Genomic DNA, 19,780 nt, shown 5'->3' with positions numbered 1-19,780 from the left:
GAAGTCAGAGTCTCCAGAGACACTCAGATATCATCAGATCCCCTCCCAAAGGGAGAAGAATGCTCTGTTTTATTTTATTCTATTTAACTTTGTTAATTTAATTTTTAGAGGCAGGATCTTGCCCTGTTGCCCAGGCTGGAGTGCAATGGCTTGATCATGGGTCACCACAGCCCTGAGCTCCTGGGCTCAAGAGATCCTCCTGCCTCAGCCTCCCAAAGAGCTGGGACTATAGGTGCGAACCACCATGTCTGCTAGTTCAATTTTTTTTAAATTTTTTTTTTTTTTTTTTTTTTGAGACAGAGTCTCACTCTGTCACCCAGGCTGGAGTGCAGTGGTGTGATCTTGGCTCACTGCAACCTCTGCCTCCTGGGTTCAAGTGATTCTCCTGCTTCAGCCTCCGGAGTAGCTGGGATTACAGGCGCCTGACACCATGCCTGGCTAATTTTTGTATTTCTGGTAGAGACGGGGTTTAACCATGTTGGCCAGGCTGCTTTCAAACTCCTGACCTCAAGTGATCCACCTGCCTCGGCCTCCCAAAGTGCTGGGATTACAGGTGTAAGCCACCAAGCCTGGCCAAAAAATTTTTTTTACTTATACTTTTTTGTAGAGATGGGGTCTCTATGTTGCCGAGGCTGGTCTCGAACTCCTGGCCTCAAGAGACCCTCCCACCTCGGCCTTTCTCTGACTGTTCAGTTTGATACACATGGAACCAGGTTTGCTTGCACCCTCCTCACCGCTTCTGCTTTCTACTCCTCCCAAACACATGAACGTATTCAGATATGCATCAACGTGCACATGCGCCAACACGTGTGGGCACACACATGCAAGTGCATAGACACACACACACACACACACATCCCTGGACACACACACATTGTTTTCTCAAAATGACTTTTGGCAGCAGCAAAGCCAAACCTTTCCAAAGGCCAGAGAAAGGCCTTCATTTGCATCACGTTAACTTGGGAGGCTGCATCTCCTCCGTTGTTTTTAGTACAAAACATGAGTCAATGGTTCAACCCTCACCTCAGCAAACGAATTAGGGTCAATGTGATTAAAGGGCTCAGCTCTGGTGCAGGAACTAGGATCCCCAGATACCCTGATGAACTTCACTCACAGTCTCTTTCCTAAGGTTTGTGCCCTAAAACAAGGCACTTACTCACTGTGTTCAGCTCCTAATAACCTCAAGAACCTCTCTTCCCAGCTGGGGGCCTCTTCCATAAAGGGGTTACCAGAAAACAAGAAGCAACACACAAAGCTTTCAAAAGCAAAATGGCGAGGAATGTAGTGTGTGTCAGCGAGTCAACGAAAATGAGAAAGGGGGCCTGATGTCAAGCTTAACACGATCATTTTAATTTCCGAGTACTTTTTGGGTCTTTTCATGTTGGCTTCATGGAAATTTATGTTTGCTGAGAAGACTGTATTTGCTACAGGATCTCGCTGTGTTCATTTAGCCTGGTAATAAAAACCATCTGCCTGAAATCCTTTTTGGAACAAGGAAGGGTATAAGCAAATAAGCAAATGGTCATAAAAGATCCGGAGAATGGTGGGGCTGTGTCAGGAAAGTGGGGAGCCTGGAGTACATGCCTCGGGCCTGGTGACCGTAGGAGGCCGGGGACTACTGAAGGTCATGTGTGAGGCTGTACAGCTTTCCCAGTAAATATGGTGCATGTTGGGAGGACAGGTGCATGTGGACAGGCCGCCTCTCTTCCCAAGCACCCACTCTGGGCTGGGGTCTCACCACTGGAGTAAGAACAGTATCATGATGCATTAAGTGAGGAGTCCTTGACGTGGGTTGAATAGTGTCCCTGCAAAACTCATATCCACCCAGAACCTCAGACTATGACCTTCCTTGGAAATAGAGTCTTTATGGGTGTTATTAAGTTAAGATGTGGCTGAGTGCGGTGGCTCATGCCTGTAATCCCAGCACTTTGGGAGGTTGAGGCGGGAAGACTGCTTGAGGTTGGTAGTTCGAGACCAGCCTGGGCAACGTGACAAAACTCTATCTCTACAAAAAATGCAAAAATTAGCTGCAGGGCATGGTGGTGAGCAACTGTAATCCCAGCTACTTGGGAGGCTGAAGTGGGAGGATCTCTTGAGCCCGGGAGGTGGAGGTTGCAGTGAGCAGTGATTGTGCCACTGCACTCCAGCCTGGGTGACAGAGCAAGACCTTGTCTCAAAAAACAAAAAAACAAAAAACAAAACAAACAAACAAACAAAAAACAACCAAACCAAACCAAAACAAACAAACACAAAAAGTAAAGATGAAGTTATACTGGTCCTAAATCCAATGGCTGCTGTCCTTAACAAAAAGAGGATAGGCACGGAAGAGGGAAGACAGCCACGTGACGACAGAGGCAGAGATGGGGATGATGCGACTACGAGCCAGGGAAGGCCAAGGAGACTTGGAGCCACCAGGGCCTGGGACCAGCAAGGAAGGGGCCTCCCTTAGAGCCTTCAGAGGGTCGTGGCCCTGCCAGCACCTTGATTTTGGATTTCCAGCCTCTGGAGCTGTGAGAGAATGACGTTCTCTGTAGGAGGAAGCCCTCAGAGTCCCCCTTTCTGCCTGGGAGCTCTGAGCCACTGTGTCTTTGTGGGGAGAGACAGGTCAGACAAGATCGCAAAGAAGCCTCTCAAACTCTTGGCCTTTAAGTCAGGCATTGAAGTCCAAGAGCAGGACAGAACCAACCCTGAGAGGATATTGTTGAGCCCGTGTTTTGTTTACCGGTTTGTTTTTCTGCCTCCCTGGGAGGAGGTCGAGACTCCTGGACTCAAGGAGGTAAAAGGGCAGCCTCCCCGAAAGCAGCTGCGAGGGGCTCTGAGAGGGGCCCTCATCCTGCCCTGGTCTCTGGGTCCACCCCACAGATGGGGGTGTCACCAGAGGAGTCCTGAGCTGGGGTCTGTGAGTAGAGAGGGCTGCTCTTTTGCCTTCCCTGGGAGGCAGGGCACGGAGGAGAAATTGGCAAGACACATTAAGCTTTCTTAATGTGGGTTCTAATAACATAGGTTTTTATGTTCTCAGCAAGACAGTGTTATTGTAAGCCAGGCATTGGTAAGAGATAATCTTCAAGGTTCCTTTAGCTTCAATTACCATATAAAGACCTAGGCCGGCAGGTCTGACCTTTGAGGTTCTTATAATCCAGAAAACTCAGGACATTGCATGCCAGTGTCGGCTTCAAGGAGCAAGGGAAGCTCAGTTCTTCCAGTCCTGGGGCATGAGGAGGAGAAGGGAGGGAGAGGAAGGGGAGCCTAGAGGCCACACACTTGCCACAGTCTCTCCCGCAGCTAACATTGTGGAGCGGGAGCCTCCACAAAATGGGCTTTTTTTCTGCCCCCTGCTTGGAATCACTGGAGGAGGCCCCATCTCAGTATGGGAGTGTGGGTAGGTGTTGAAGGAACACACGTGGCTGAAGGAAGGTGGGATGGATGAGCATACGCTAGGATTCCTGACAGCCTTCATCTCCTCCATGGTGTGGAGGGGACCCGGAATCCTCATGTGTTCCCAAAGCAGGTACAGAGTGGCTGGGAGCCAAGTCCTGGCTGGGAGCCAGTGGATGCCAAGAGCCCACTTTGGCCAGGATGGGGTGGGGATCCCACTAGATCTTGGGGGGATCACTATGGTGGACTTGGTCACACGTGAGAGCCCCCAAGAGCAGAACCTCAGGATCTGCGGGGACATCAACTGGATTCGCAAAGAGCCCACCCGTGCTGGGTGGACGCCTGCTGGGCAGCAGAGGCTCATGTCGGTCTAGCCTCTGGCACAGACCAGGAGACCATCCCCTCTCCCAGGGGGACTGTGAGATTTCCTGCACACTGGTCGCCATGTAGGATATGATGCCAGGGAAGGGCGAAACAGGACTGAGAGTGGAATCTACAAACAAATATTTACCTAATAAGGCCCATTTCAATCAAAGAAGCTTGTTTCCAACAGACAGGGCTGAGAGGATATTCCTAACAGATTAAAGTCCCCTGGGCTGCCCGTGGGAGAGCGTCTCACGAGGAGGAGAACTAAAGAAGCTTTGTGGTCCCTGCACACTGGCATGTTCGAGTGAATCTGAGCTGTTACTGCCTTGGCATGAAAAGATGATTGTTAGGGGCTGAACTGTGTCCCTCCCAAATTTCTATGTTGAAGTCCTGGCCCCCAGTGCCTTAGAATGTGGCCGTACTTGGAGATGGAGTATATAAAGAGGCGATTAAGTTAAAATGAGTTCGTATGGGTGGGCCCTGACCCAATCGGATTGGTGTCCTCCCAGGAAGGGGAGATGAGGACACAGGCACATGCACGGGGATGACCCTGGGAAGGCACAGGGACAAGACAGCATCTATAAGCCAGGGAGGGGGCCTCAGGAGAAACCCACCCTGTGGGTGCCTTGATCTCGGACTTCCAGCATCCAGAACTGTGAGACAATAAATGCCTGTTGTTTAAGCCGCCCTGTCTGTGGAACTTTGTGCCAACATTCTTGGCAGATGAATACAATGATTCTGCTCAAGACCACAGGTCTTCCTGTGCATCCCCGTGGACATCTGTATCCAGACGAGGACCACACAGGAGGCCTGGATGTTCCCAAACTTCCCTCAGATGCCTGCTGTTACCTGAGTTCCCTGGGTGGAGGAACAAATCCCCACACACAGAAAGGGGAACCAGAGGCCCGGCACGGTGGCTCACGCCTGTAATCCCAGCACTTTGGGAGGCCGAGTCTGGTGGATCACCTGAAGTTAGGAGTTTGAGACTAGCCTGGCCAACATGGTGAAATCCCTTCTCTACTAAAAAATACAAAAATTAGCCAGACGTGGTGGTGGACTCCTGTAATCCCAGCTACTCAAGAGGCTGAGGCAGGAGAATCGTTTGAAGCCGGGAGGCGGAGGTTGCTGTGAGCAGAGATCGTGCCATTGCACTCCAGCCTGGGCAACAAGCGTGAAACTCCATCTCAGAAAAATAAATAAATAAAGGGGAACCAGAAAGTCTGACTGGATCAAGTTTATCCTGAATTGACTGAACTTTGTTTAATTGTCAAGTTTAAGAACTCCATTATGGGGTGGGATAAAGGCTTGAGACAGAAATCATATTCAGTTATGGAAAAGGGAATTTGAATTTTTTTGCTGCCCATTTGAGTTCTGGAATCTCAGGAAATCATACTGACTTAATCAAAAAAGCAGGTGCTGCCATGCACATTTGATCAATGCAGATGCTGATGTTTACAATGAGCAATTCAAGCAGCAGCTTCCCTCCTGACAGCCTGGAGCTTGGGGCTAGAGCCCCCAGCCTATAGGCTAAGAAGCAAAGGTGATTTTACAACCCATGCACTGAGTTAGAGAGTGTTCTTACCCCACAAAGTTCTTGTCCACTGAGAACCTCAGAACGTGACCTTATTTGGAAGTAGGGCTGTAGGTGTAATGAGTTAAGATGAGATCACAGTGGATCAGGGTGGGTCCTACATCAATGCCACTGGTGTCCTTATAAGAGAAGAGGAGACACAGGGGGAAGAGGGCTATGTGAAGACTGAGGTGGAGGTTGCAGCTGTAGGGCAGGGAATGCCGGGGATGGCCAGGCCCCACTGGAAGTTGGAAGGGGCAAGGAAGCCTTCTTCTCTAGAGCTTCAGAGACAGCATGGTCCTCTTGGCACCTTGATTTCAGAATTCTGGCTTCCAGAACTGGGAGTAAATTTCAGTTGTTTTAAGCCATCAAATTTGAAGTACTTTGTTACAGCTGCCCTAAGGTGCTAATATACTGTGTTATGAAAATCAGGGTTTCTGCCAGGTGCAGTGGCTCCCAAAATGCCTGTAATTCCAGCACTTTGGGAGGCTGAGGAAGGAGGATCATTTGAGTCCAGGAGTTTGAGATCAGCCTGGGCAACATAGTGAAACCCCATCTCTACAAAAAAATACAAAAATTAGCCGGGCATGATGGTGCACACCTGTGGTCCCAGGTACTTGGGAGGCTGAGGTGGAAGGATCTCTTGAGCCCAGGAGGTTGAGGCTGCAGTGAGCCATGATCACACCACTGCACTCCAATTAGGGAGACAGAGTGAGAACTTGTTTCAAAAAAAAATAAAAATTCAGGGTTTCTAGAGCCTGTGCTCTATCTGAAATGATTTAGAAGCCTTTCTTCTAGGCACAAATTCCCCCAAATTTAGAACCAGGCGGGAGATTTAGGCACAAGAGCATCCCCTGCTTCCTCTTCCTAGTCTAAATCAGATGACATGGACCCCTAAGAGCAAATGCTTGCAAATCACTCAGGATACCCTCCCAGCCAATGGAGAAGAAAGCAGAGGAAGGAAGGAAGGAAAGGAGGAAGGAAGGAAGTAAAGGAGGAAGGAAGGAAGGACAGAAGGAAGGAAGGGAGGGAGGGAGGCAGGCAGGCAGGCAGGCGGCAGGCAGACGCACACAGGCTCTCTTTGCTTTCCAACAGGAAGGGGCTCAGGGTCTGTTTTCTTTTCCCTTCCTTTCAAATGGATCTTTCATATCTCCAATAACTCTTATCTTTCAGCAAACTCCAGCAGGCCCCAAATGAGCTGAGAAAATATCCAGCTTCAAAGGTTTTGCACAAATCATCTTAAAGGCCTGACCTAAGCCCGGGAATGTCGGAACGAAGCCCAGAAATCACTCCTTATTTCATCGCCGTTTAGCCAAGACACCTTTCCTGTCCACAGGTCACATCTGTCACTGCCGCCTTCTGCCCCTGCCCAGGTCCCAACCACCTTGAGACACCTGCGTGATCCACCCTCAAAGCAATGAGTTAGGAGCTGCACTCCTGGTCCTTGGCCGGTGGCTTTAGTGTTATTCCGGGGGGCTGGGTGGGGGCACCTGTGGGGGCTGCCCCGTGAGGGCTGTGGTTTAATTTCCTTTGCTATTTTCCTTAGCTCTTCAGTCTCAGTCTCAGCCACTGAAATGTGTCTTGGCCACTGGTGGTGCAGCACAGGGTGACACTGTTGTCAGGGAGAGGAAGATGCTTTTTTTTTTTTTTTTTGAGATGGAGTTTTGCTCTGTTGCCCAGGCTGGAGTGCAGTGGCGCAATCTTGGCTCACTGCAACCTCCACCTCCTGGGTTCAAGCGATTCTCCTGTCTCAGCCTCATGAGTAGCTGGGATTACAGGCACCCACCACCATGCCCAGCTAATTTTTGTATTCTTAGTAGAGACGGGGTTTTGTCATATTGGCCAGGCTGGTGTTGAACTCCTGACCTCAGGCGGTCCACCTGCCTTGGCCTCCCAAAGTGCTGGGATTATAGGCATGAGCCACTGCGCCCAGACAGGAAGATGCATTTGTGAGCCGGGACAATTGTGAGTGGAGAGAGAAGAAAAAAAGTAAAATAATACTACTAATAATGCATTTTCTGTGGTCCTGGGAGATCTATACGAACTTGTATTTTACATCTCTTGTCTGGATTTAGCTGTGAAAGACCAGTAGACCAACCGGTGGGAAAAATACTTGCATGGCAGCAGGTTGTTTGAATAAAATAGCAGATTTCCAGTCTCAGATTGGATACATGCACTTAATATCAGCAGACTTGTTGTGAGTATAAGCCTCTATAAACTGAGCACTGTTGCAGGCGATGGGGACGTGGAACTGGGAGGACCAATGGCTAAGCTCTCTTCCCCTCCACCCCGGAAAAAATGCATATAGGATCTGGCTGTGGCAGATGGCAGCCTACAGAAAGGTGGGGGCACCTCTCAGCTGGCCTTCGGCTCCAATACAGACACGGGAAAACCAGTCTTGGTTCAGGTTTGGGCCCCACTGGCTGCGTTTGTCTGGACACCATCAGCCCTGCAGGAAGGTGGCCGCTGAGGGGCTCTCATGGGGGCTGAAATTCAACCAAGGCTTGACCCCTGCCTGAGGTGCCAAGAACCTGTCCCTTTCTTCTAGGTGGTTCGCTCAGCAAGGGTACTTTTTGTAATTCAGCCACCCAGATGGGGGTGCCCTCTTGCACTCCATCCACCTGGATGAAGCACCTTTATTTTCTAATTTGGCCAGTTTCAGGGCACGTGACAATCACTGATATGACAGAAGGGTAACCTTTCTGGGGTCGCATCTTAGGAAATTTCATTGAAGGAGGAGTAGAGAGATGATATCATTGACCACAGGACTTAAGAAATAAGCCCAGAGCACACATTGGTTTGGCGGGGGTGATGAACCCCGCAACTGCGGGAAACTGACCTTCAGCACTTTGATGTGAATGGGGCCATTGCCTTCAGCTTTCTCCAAGGTTTTGGTTTGTTTGTTTGTTTGTCGGTCTTGCTCTGTCACCCAGGCTGGAGTGCAGTGGTGTGATCTCAGCTCACTGCAACCTCTGCCTCCCAGGTTCAAGCGATTCTCCTGCCTCAGCCTCCCAAGTTTTTACTTGAAACCTGCATACACACAGCCTTTTTGTTTTACGGGCTGGGTTCCTACAGAGAGTTATTAATGGAGGATTGAGTGCATTTAGGCTATTAGTAGAAAGTGATCAAGATTAGAACAGAGTGGCTTATCTGTGTTTACAGTCTCTAAAGTTGTTGCAGGGGGCTTTTCCAATGTCCATACCAGGGCCCCGACCCAGACCTACCGAATCAGAATTTCAGGAGGGGAGGTTAGGAATCTGTGGTTTTATGTCAGCCCCTGTTCCAATCCATGTGACTCTTATGCATTATGATGTTGAGATTCACTGATTTAGACACGTAGACAATAAATATCGATTCTTGGACTACAGAGCCAAAGACAAATCGAGTGACGTATTCTAGCTCATGGAGCCAGCTGGGCAAAGCCAGCGGGGATTTATTGCTCCTTAGATGATCAATGCTGCCACCAGGGCTGCTGTCATCTCCTGATGACGAGCAACATTTTCACAACATCAGGGAGCTGGTGGAGAAAATCAGGGTGTCTCCGGAGCAACCCCGGGGCAGTACTGGGCCCAGAAGCCTGCCCCGGCCGCGCACACAGAGTCTACCTGTCTTCCAATGCGAGTCCCGCGAGGTGAAGAATTAGAGCATGTTGTTCATTTATAATGTTTGCTTTGCTTTTGGAAACACCCTGGGGAAACTCAGGCTAGGTTTTCAATGTGGTGTTTGACTTGGCTTAGCTGCAAAGTTCCCCCTTTTTAGTCTGTTTATGGCAAGTTAGCACACGGCCCCATATCCAGGAGCCTAACACCAGACCCAGCAGAAATCAGGGAGTGGGCAATGAGATGAAACATTGGGAGGCCTGGGTTGGGCTTCCCGGTATCCGCCCTCTCAGCCGGGAGCTCGCCTGAGGTCAGGCTAGGCACGAGGCCACCTCAGACTTTGCAGCCTCGGACCTGTTACTGCAGCCCGAATAACAGTGATGCCTCGGACAGTGACACGTCCCGCTGACCAACCACAGGGTCTGGAGGATAATTTCCCAGGAAGGAGATACATTCCATTCATTTTTTTAAAATTTTATTTTAAATTTAGACAGAGTCTTGTTCTGTTGCCCAGGCTGGAGTGCAGTGGTGCAATCTCGGCTCACTGCAACCTCCACCTCCCGGGTTCAAGCAATTCTCCTGCTTCAACCTCCCTAGTAGCTGGGATCACAGGTTTGTGCCACCATGCCTGGCTAATTTTAGTATTTTTAGTAGAGATGAGGTTTTGCCACGCTGATCAGGCTGATCTTGAACTCCTTGCCTCAAGCGATCCACCCGCCTCAGCCTCCCAAAGTGCTGGGATTATAGACGCACGTCACCGCGCCCGGTTGATACATTCCATTCTTTAGCTCCCTCTTTGCTTACATATTTTCTTTTCTTTTTACAAAGTCAACCCACTTTCAGTAGGAAGTTGCCGATTCTTTTTCATGTTTACTTTTGAGTTTCAAATAGACACCACCTTATATTTTAATAAGACTCGCTATCACTGTGCCAGCCACTCCATTTACATCATTTCATTTCATCTGCACAGAACTCTACGCAGGGGGTATGATTAGATCGTATTTAATGATGAGAAAGCAAACTCGGAGAGCTTAAATCAGCGGCCCAAGGTGGCCCAGCTAACACCTGGGGGGCGCGGCTCGGCCGCAGGTCTTCTCGGCGATGTGATTGCTGTCTGCCTGGCTGATGGCCTGCCACATCCTGAACCCTTCAATGTCACCCTCATCTTTCCTTCTCTGCCTTGGAAGAGAAAAGGATGATGGCTTATCTGAGGGCTGAAAGATTTCATCCACGTCAAGCCCCATTTGCATGAAATGTATCTGCCCAGTTTATATCAGCAACATGAAGAGCAAAGAAAGCTGCTTGTTTATATTGCCACGTCTGTAGGGCATTGAAATACATTATTAATGGGAGTTTCAGTCAATATCTCACTTTTTTTTTTTTTTTTTTTTTAGAAAAGGGAAACCATGATTGGGTTACACTAGTGTGAGTGGTAGAAACCGGGTAAAATCTGACCTCTGGGACATGGAGACAGTCGTCTGACCTAGGGCGGGTCACATTCAAAGAGCACAGACAAGGTCCCCCTGAAGTCAGTGGGACATCTGGGCCTGAGACTATGAAACTGAACTGGAACTTATGGGCTTTAGGGAACAAGCCCAAAAGCTCCTAAATTTCCTCCTTGAAGATCTCCTTCCTACTGTTTTTCTTCTAGATAGTCTGCTGCTTTGACAGGTACGCCACCCCCTGACTCCAAACTCACACATTCAACCCAGTGACGGGTGGCGACTGGGAGGCTCTGTTAGTCTCTCTTTTCAGTAGCCTGGCCCTAAATTAAAGGGCCCATGGTTTTCTCTGGTTGAACACACCCCAGGCTCCCAGCCAGCCCCTGGCCCTCGAGAAGGGTTGTTTTTGATGGCAGAAGGGAGATAAAAGTGAATGTATTTTAGGATCTTGTTACTAGGCCACAAGGAAACACTGGATGGAAAGTCTTATGAATTTGAAAAGCCCATTTTAAAAAAAAATCAAATCCAAGGAACCCAAAAGGCGTTAAGCTATTGTTTAAACATAGACCCAGTGCCCAAACCCTGCACACTAGTTTGCAGAGGTTGGAAGAAGCAGGATGGAAGGGGTTAATGGTGCTATTCTTTCTTGAATATTCTGTAACACACCACGAGCCAAAAGCAGTCAGAGGGAACCGTCATGAGGAGTAGTATGTTTTTACCTATGTTAACTCCAACATCCACAATAGATGAACCTTAGAATTATTATCCGAATTGTGCATACTGGGAAACAACAGATTTGATGAGTTTAGCAAGAGGTAGGGCCCAGAAATGAACAGGGTCCTTTCTTCTGCAAGCTGGTTCCCATGAAATACTATTCTTATGCCCGTTGAGGTCTGATGTGGTATCACATTATACTACTGGACCAGCTAGGGGTTCAAGAGCATTATGCCATCTCTGTAGTATGCTTAGGGGTCAGTCCTGAAATTAGCAGAGTTCACTTTCAGCCATGAAAAGGATATTCCGAGAAAAGGATATCTTAGATTGCTTTCTTTTAGTGCATAGACAACACTTGAGAGGCTTCATGTTACTGAGACATCTTGTAAACTTTACAGCTACTGTTTTGCACTTCATCAGCATTCCTGATCTTATTATGGTGTTCACTTCAAATAATGTTGGGTGTGTAAGTATCAAATGCAAATTGTACAATATTTGACATGGATGTCCTTAGGAGCCAATATTTCCTTAAATATCATGGTTTCAGTGTTATCCACTAATGCTTTAATAGATAGAGTTTCTTTGCATTCATAAATAGTAATAAAAATACTAGTTGTCTACTATAAAACCAAACACTTGTATTTCCCAACTACTAAAACATCTATGTAATCTTGAATCCATCTGACCTAAAGGAAGGAAAATGTTCTCAACCCAGGCTACATATTAGATCACTTGGGAAGCTTTGAAAAATTCTTAATGAATGGGCCCCACTCCTAGACCAATTAATTCAGATCTCTGAGAGGTGTGGTCTGAGAACTGATGGTCTAGAAAACTGTGCAGATAGTTCTAACATGCAGCCAGCGTTGAGAACTACTGGGTTTAGACAAGAATGGATTTTTTTTGTTTTTTGAGATAGAGTCTCACTCTTTTGCCCAGGCTGGAGTGCAGTGGCACAATCTTGGCTCACTGCAACCTCTGCCTCCCGGGTTCACATAATTCTCCTGCCTCAGCCTCCCAAGTAGCTGAGATGACAGGTGTGCACCACCATGCCAGGCTAATTTTTGTATTTTTAGTAGAGACAGGGTTTCACCATGTTGGCCAGGCTGGTCTCGAGCTCCTGACCTCAAGTGATCCACCTGCCTTGCCGTCCCAAACCGTTAGGATTACAGGTGTGAGCCACTATGCCCAGCTAATATGGTTTGGCTGTGTCCCCACCCAAATCTCATCTTGAATTCCCATGCGTTGTGGGAGGGACCTAGTGGGAGGTAATTGAATCATGGGGCCGGGTCTTTCTCACGTTGTTCTCATGATAGACATCTGATGGTTTTAAAAATTGGAGTTTCCCTGCACAAGCTCTCTTTGCCTGTCACCATCCATGTATGACATGACTTGCTCCTCTTTCCTTTCCACCATGATTGTGAAGCTTCCCCAGCCACATGGAACTATGAGTTCTCCATTAAATCTCTTTCCTTTGCAAATTGCCCAGTCTCAGGTATGTCTTTAACAGCAGCATGAAAATGAACTAATACACCAGCCAAGAATGGATTTTTAAATTAATGGAGTTAGGTCTGATTAATATCAATGCATTAATGTATAAATGGCTACATTATGCATTACAATCAAGAGTTCTGAATATAATGCAACTAAAATATATGCAATGAATACAATACAGTAAGTCATTAGCTTCCAGGTATAAGTAGATGCTCAATAAATATTACTGAATTACTGAATGAATGGCATCCTACAAAGTTTTATATGAAAAATTATATTTTGATGAAATTAAGATGCCATCAATTGTAAGATATAGTATCACTGATTAAGAAAATAGATTCATTAAATTATGACTTGTTATCTAGTATGTCACACCCTAACTTCAAAAATGTTAAAAATGCCACACGTGGTGGCTCACACTTGTAATACCAGCACTTTCGGAGGCCAAAGTGGGAGGATCATTTGAAGCCAGGACTTCAAGACCAGCTTGGGCAACATAGCAAAATCCTATCTATATGTAAAAATAAAAAAACTACCTGGGAATGGTGGTGCACGCCTATAGTTCCAGCTACTTGTGAGGCTGAGGTAAAAGGATCACTTGAGCCTAGAAGTTTGAGGCTACAGAGAATTATGATCATGCCATTGCACTCAAGCCTGTCTCAGAAAAAAGTTAAAAACAAGAAAACAATACAATATTTTGAAATTACTGTATTTGCTTTTTCTGCTTTCGTCTATGCCAACTGTTATACCACTAACATCCACTAGATGCCGCTGTGATCTGCTACTTCAGGTTCCGAAAGGCAATCTGGAAGTCAGTTTTCTCCAAGGATTTAAAATTGAAATAATTCACCCCCTTTAAAAACAAAAGATATTTTAACCACCTCATATTTTAGGGGGTTGTGGCTCATTCTTTCTCCGTGTTAAGACCTATCTGAAGTATCTCATGAAGTGTAAAATTATTTAAAAAGGAAATCGAAAAGTTTTAATGGCTTGATAGAAAACAATTGCTTCCCTTTTATCCACATCCCCAAATTTCACATTTTGCGTGTAACTCATGACTAGTCTTCAGTGGGTTATAGAGAAGAGATGGTAACACTGATAGGAAGGCTGATGTTGACTTCAATGAAATAATAAGTAAAACTTGAAGGAAAGAGTATGACATCTTCTGATTTGAAGACAGCAGATCATGGTACCCTGTATCCATGAGTCACCGCTCCCAGAGATAGGAAAAGCTGGGTGGAAAAGAAAATCTGGGTTGATAGGACCGGGCCCTGAGCTTGAAGCCAAGCCCAGTGTTAACCCTGGGCATTGACCCAGGCCCTCCCTGGCTAAAATCTGGAAGATTTTCCCTGCTGGGTGAGAATCACTTTTTCAGCAAAATGATACAAGCTTTAGGACCAAAAGGAAGCCCATGAAGCTTCCAGAGACATGCTTACAGCAATGCTGCTCAAACTCTTACCAATCTCCACTACATGAGAACACAAATGGAGAATAAGTATCTCAAAACTTGTATAACAAATTTAAACAGTTTTACATCTGCTAAATCTAATAAAAAGAAACCAGGATTGTATTTCATATGTCTTTGTTTCATATTTCATTTTTCCAGTAATTCAATTCTTTTAGTATTTTACAAAAGTATTGGTCCATAATAGATTGGAATTAAAAAAAAAAAATCCCTTCAGCCCAGATAGCTTTTGAAGCACTGCAGAGAGCCCACCCCAAGCTGCTGGAGGAGGCAATTCTGGGACGATGAGGCCATCACACTCCTGAATAATGTTCTAGTAGACCAAACAGCTAAGAAAGGGCTGAAGAACAGGAGCACTTTGATGGTAAAGGACAGGATGACTGGAGAGGTAAAAAGAAATCCTAAGAATAGAACACCTCGGGGAGTCCCAGCCTCTGAACCCACAGTCAGCAGCTCACCAGAACCTAACATTTCTGCAGAGGCTCAGAGATTCCACCACTGCCACTCCCAGCAGCTCACCTGCCCAATGTATAGACAATCAGCCTAGCACTGACTTTGGGACAAGAGGATCTCAGGTGGTTACAGTGAAAAGAAAATGCAAAACCACTCAGAATTGCCCAAGTCTGACATATTTAGCTTCAGAAGAGAAACACACAGAGAGGTCCATTGTTAACCCCTTCCTGGTTTGATCCACCCAAAGCCAGCCGGCTTGGATGGAGGGGAGGTGTAAGGCACTGTGGACTTCCATTTATGGATAACTGTGAGCTGGCTTTTGTCTTCTCTGAAAAATGCCCTGTTACACTAGCATACCGTCAGTGCCTTTTTTGGATAGCCATTTGGTAATATCTATCAAAATGTAAACTATGAATACTCTTTAACTCAGCTATTTCTCTGCTAGAAATTCATCCCCCAGTTATACTCCTGAAGTAAGCAAAGACATAAATAATACAGGATTCAATACTCTCTGGCTCTTTCTGAGAGAATAAAACTGGATAAAATCTAAATGTCCTTTATAAGAGATTAGTTGCATAACTACAGGACATCCATACAGATTAGTATGCACCATTAAAAGATTACATGCTTCTGCAGTTACTAATATGCAAAGAGTTCCAAGACACAATGTTAAGTGAAGGAAGCAAGTTGAAGTGCAGTGTGTACAGTATGATCCTATTTGTGTAAACAAGAACAAATGCAGTCAGGCACGGTGGCTCACGCCTGTAATCCCAGCAGTTTGGGAGGCCAAGGCAAGTGGATCACCTGAGGTCAGAAGTTCAAGACCAGCCTGACCAACATGGCAAAACTCCATCTGTACTAAAAATACAAAAATTAGCTGGGTGTGGTGGTGGACGTCTGTAATCCCAGCTACTTGGGAGGCTGAGGCAGGAGAATCGTTTGAACCCAGGGGGGCGGAGGTTGCAGTGAGCCAAGATCGGACCACTTCACTGCAGCCTGGGTGAAAGACCGAGACTCCGTCTCAAAAAAAAAAAAAAAAAAGAAAAAGAAAGAACAAATGCATTTCCGTCATGCAGAGAGGACCTTCTGAGGGCTGCACAAAAAGCTGTTCACAGCGATCACCTCTGGGGGGTGGAGCCAAGGGTCAAGGTCGGGGAGGACTTTGATTTTTAACTTCACACCCTTGTATGTGGTCTGACTTTTTAAAAAGTAAAATTGTATCAATTTAATATGGAGCAAAGTGTCTATTGCAGAGTATCAAGAGCTACAAGAGGCCAGGTGCAGTGCCTCACACCTATAATCCCAGTGCTTTGGGAGGCCAAGGCAGAAGGATTCCTTGAGGCCAGGAGTTTGAGACCAGCCTGGGCAACATAGCAAGACCCTGTCTCTAAAAAAATAAAAATAAAAAATTACCTGAGTATGGTGGTGCGTACCTGTAGTTCTAGCTACTCAGGAGGCTGAGGCAGAAGGGCTGCTTGAGCCCAGGAGCTCGAGACTGCAGTGAGCTATGATCACACCACTGCACTCCAGCCTGGGCAACAGAATGAGATGCCCCGTCTTAAAAAAAAAGCGCTACAGGAAATGGCAGCAAATATCAGTCAGCCAAAGACATAACCTGACACAACCAGCTGCACAAAATAGTATTTTGCCCTCAAGCTGAAGGGACATCGACAAAGAAAAAACACACAACTCCCAGTGTGCTCTCAACCCATGGCTGTGTATATCTTTTAGTGATGAGCCTTGGGGACCCCGTAAAACCCAGAGGAACATGTGGCAGAGGACCCAAGGCTTCCAGGGATCGTGGCCATCACCAGGTGAGAAAGCCCAGAGACAACCGCTTGAGTGTTTAATTACTATGTGAAAATGGAATGAGAGGGAAGGAAATTGGGTTTGGTTACTTCAATAAAAAATGGTTGACCAGATGTGGTGGCTCACACCTGTAATCCCAGCACTTTGAGAGGCCAAGGGGGGTGGATCACCTAAGGTCAGAAGTTTGAGACCAGCCTGGCCAATGTGGTGGAGTCCTGTCTCTACTAAAAATACAAAAATTAGTTGGGTGTGGTGGCATGCACCTGTAATCCCAGCTACTTGGGAGGCTGAGGTGGGAGAATCACTAGAAACTGGGAGGCAGAGGTTGTAGTGAGCTGAGATTGTGCCATTGCACTCCAGCTTGGGTGACAGTGAGACTCCATCTCAAAAAAAGAAAAGGGTTGCCCGGCCCTGGTTCATAAGTAGAGGGAGTGTCTTGTGTCTTGGGAACCAGTAGCACTGTTAATATTTACAAACGGGACACAAACATTTCCCGTTTAATTCCACCCTGTACAGTGCTGATTCATTATGATACCATTGGTCTCAGAAATACTTTTCTTAAAAGTTGTATATAATTACCACATATATACACATAAATAAAAATATACACACATATATGTGTATACAAGCACACACACATACATATCACACTCTGTGCTCTCAGCCAGGGAGAGCTGGGGAAGGAGATTGTCTTTGGAGCCCTTAGCACATTACACTATATTACAAATGCTCTTGGCCGAAGAGTATTTTCAGTGCTGTCCTGAGTTGTGTTCTGCAAAATGCACTGTTTACTCCACTGGGATCTTCCTTTCTGCCACTCATTTCATGTTCTAGGGAACAGTTTTGACTCGCAGTTATGGGTAAAAGGTGTTTGAGTGATTGTTCTAGACTCGCCCTAAAGAGACCAAGGAAGAATATTATGCCAAGTGTCAAAAAGCTACTTTCCAGGCAGCTCAAGTTGCCTTCATGGAAATGATGAAGGAAGCAGAGGGTGAAGTTTAAGGACAGGTGGAAATCCTTCACAATCCTATCGGGCATCATTAACAGCACTGTAAGGCTGGGAGAGATGACCAAGGGGATTTGAAAAGAGCATTAGGGTAGGAAGCCGGAATTAAGCTTATAAAGACCCATAGAGCACGCAGTCCTTCTATGTCATGGCCTATCTGACAGATGCGTTGGGGGGCCCCAGAGAGCTAGGAGTAGTGGGCAGAGGTCAAGCAAGCACAGAGCCACCCTCTACAAGGACACTGGAGCACTGAGGCCACTGCACCTGGGAAGAAACCACCCAGATTTCTGTTAGCCAGGGTGGGCCAGCTGAATGTCTGCAACATCACTGAAAACAGTCGCAAGTTGGAGAGACAATGGTCTTTTTTAGCACTCCCCTTGGGGGAAGCAGTGTGGGAGATGGAAGGTTCTGGAGTAAGGGGTTATACCTCGAGGGGCTGGCTTCAGGACATTGTCCTGTGGGTCGGTAGGTGTCCTTAATTGTGGGGCTTTTGTTTTGCTGAGAGGAGGCTGTAAGTTTGAGGCAAAAAATGAATTCTCCGGAGGTAAAGAAGCCGCTGAGGCTGCTCCCTCCTGGCCCTTTCTTCCTGCTGGGCCTTTCCTTTATTTATTTAGAGTACTCAGCCTTTCCTCTAGGTAAATATTGAACGAATATATAAAAACCACTAGTTTAAACAGTGTCAAATTATTATCCTGTCTCCACCTGGCCCTGGGCATGGCTGTGGTGTGTATTGTGTTAGGTTCTGACTCTCTTTGGTTGAGCAGGAGGCGGCCCTAGCGTTACAGGTGGAGATGGCTGCCCACCTGCCGTGAAGGCACTTCCGGTGTCCGCCATCTTGGGAGCAGCTCAGATCGGAAACCACAGGCCGGAGAACGCAACTGGGAATGGAAAGCTGGAGTGGCTCTTTGTGTTGCTTTGGGCTAAATTAGGAGAAGGGTAGATGTTTGGAGGTGGTGCTGGCTACAGGGAAGAAGGAGTTAGAATGGGATGAAAATTTTTGGCCCAGAAAAGGGGAGCAGTGGTTGTTGGCTGAGGCATTTATTGAAGGACTCCCATGGAGAAGATACATATGGTTGGGGGCAGAGTCCCTGTTGAGAGGGAGTGCTGCCGGTTCCACACAGAAATTCCTTCTCCCTGACAACCGCAGATGTTTTAGCAGCATTGCTTTTATTTATATATTTATTTATTTATTTATTTATTTATTTTTGAGACTGGGTCTCACTCTATCACCAGGCTGGAGTGCAGTGGCGCAATCTTTGCTCACTGCAACCTCCCCCTCCCGGCTTCAAGTGATTCTTCTGCGTCAGCCTCCCGAGTAGCTGGGACTATAGGCACACTCCACCACACCCAGCTAATTTTTGTATTTTTAGTAGAGATGGGGTTTCAATGTGTTGACTGGGCTAGTCTCGAACTCCTGACCTCATAATCCGCCCACCTCAGCCTCCCAAAGTGCTGGGATTACAGACTTGAGCTACCCGCGCCCGGCCCAGCAGCATTGCTTTTAGACTGACACCTTAGAAACCAAAAGTCTGTTTACTGGCCACCTACACACCCTGTCAATCCCTAAACAACCTGAAGGTTTAGGGCCCTACCATAGACACGCTGTAACCCATTCAGAGGTCTAGCCTTTGCTGCAGCAAGTGGTGTAAACTCCCACGGCCCAGTTATGTCCAGGGTTCAGTTGGGTTTTTGGCCTCCTTATCCTCAAATGGGGCAGGCATAGCTCTGGGCCAGTCAAGCGCTGTGTTGATCCAAGACATTCTTCCACCCGCCAGGCTGGAAATACCGGAAAAGCAGTGGCAGCTGCCCTCAGAGGCAGTGTCAGTATTTTCTTTCCTTTTGGCCAGTTCTGTTTCGACTAGAAACTGGAATCATAATTATAATGCTACATGTTTACAGATTTTAACTAATTGATCCCTTGGAGTCCTCTTTTGGGGGAAAAGCATTCTACCCACCTCATACATCAGGAAAACAAGAGGCCATATGGTTTGGCTGGGCTGGGTGGTCTCTGGTGTCAGTAGGAGAGTGGAGACTGCGGCTTCAACGGCTTTTGACTTCTTGGCCTGTGTCCAGATCTCTGGGCCTTGCAGCCCCTAGAAAGGTGACACATGAGAAACTGAAGTGGACCAGACCATAAACTCTCAGGAGCAGTTACCGCTAGAGAGGAGGGCAGGCCTCGTGGCCCTGCCTGTGCCTGTTTCTCTTAGAGGGACAGGTTGGAGAGGAGGAAAACCCCTTACTACAGGAGTGTTTCACCCACCTTTAATTACCACTTAAAACAAAACATTCTGTAATGAAAATTCCCCTCGAAAGAAACTCCAAGTTGCTGTGAAGGTTTCAGCTTTCCCTTTTGAATCCCAAGGTCTGCAGCCGTATAATCCAATGTTGGTCTGGAAAAATATTTGGCTACAGAAAAACCCACATGGGGTGTTGGGGACGCCAGTAAAGGGCAGGAGGTTGGATCTTGTACAGTAGCCCTTAGCAAAATCC

This window comes from Symphalangus syndactylus, chromosome 5, assembly GCF_028878055.3.
Source record: "Symphalangus syndactylus isolate Jambi chromosome 5, NHGRI_mSymSyn1-v2.1_pri, whole genome shotgun sequence".
NCBI lineage: Eukaryota > Metazoa > Chordata > Mammalia > Primates > Hylobatidae > Symphalangus > Symphalangus syndactylus.
This window is presented reverse-complemented; position numbering follows the sequence as displayed.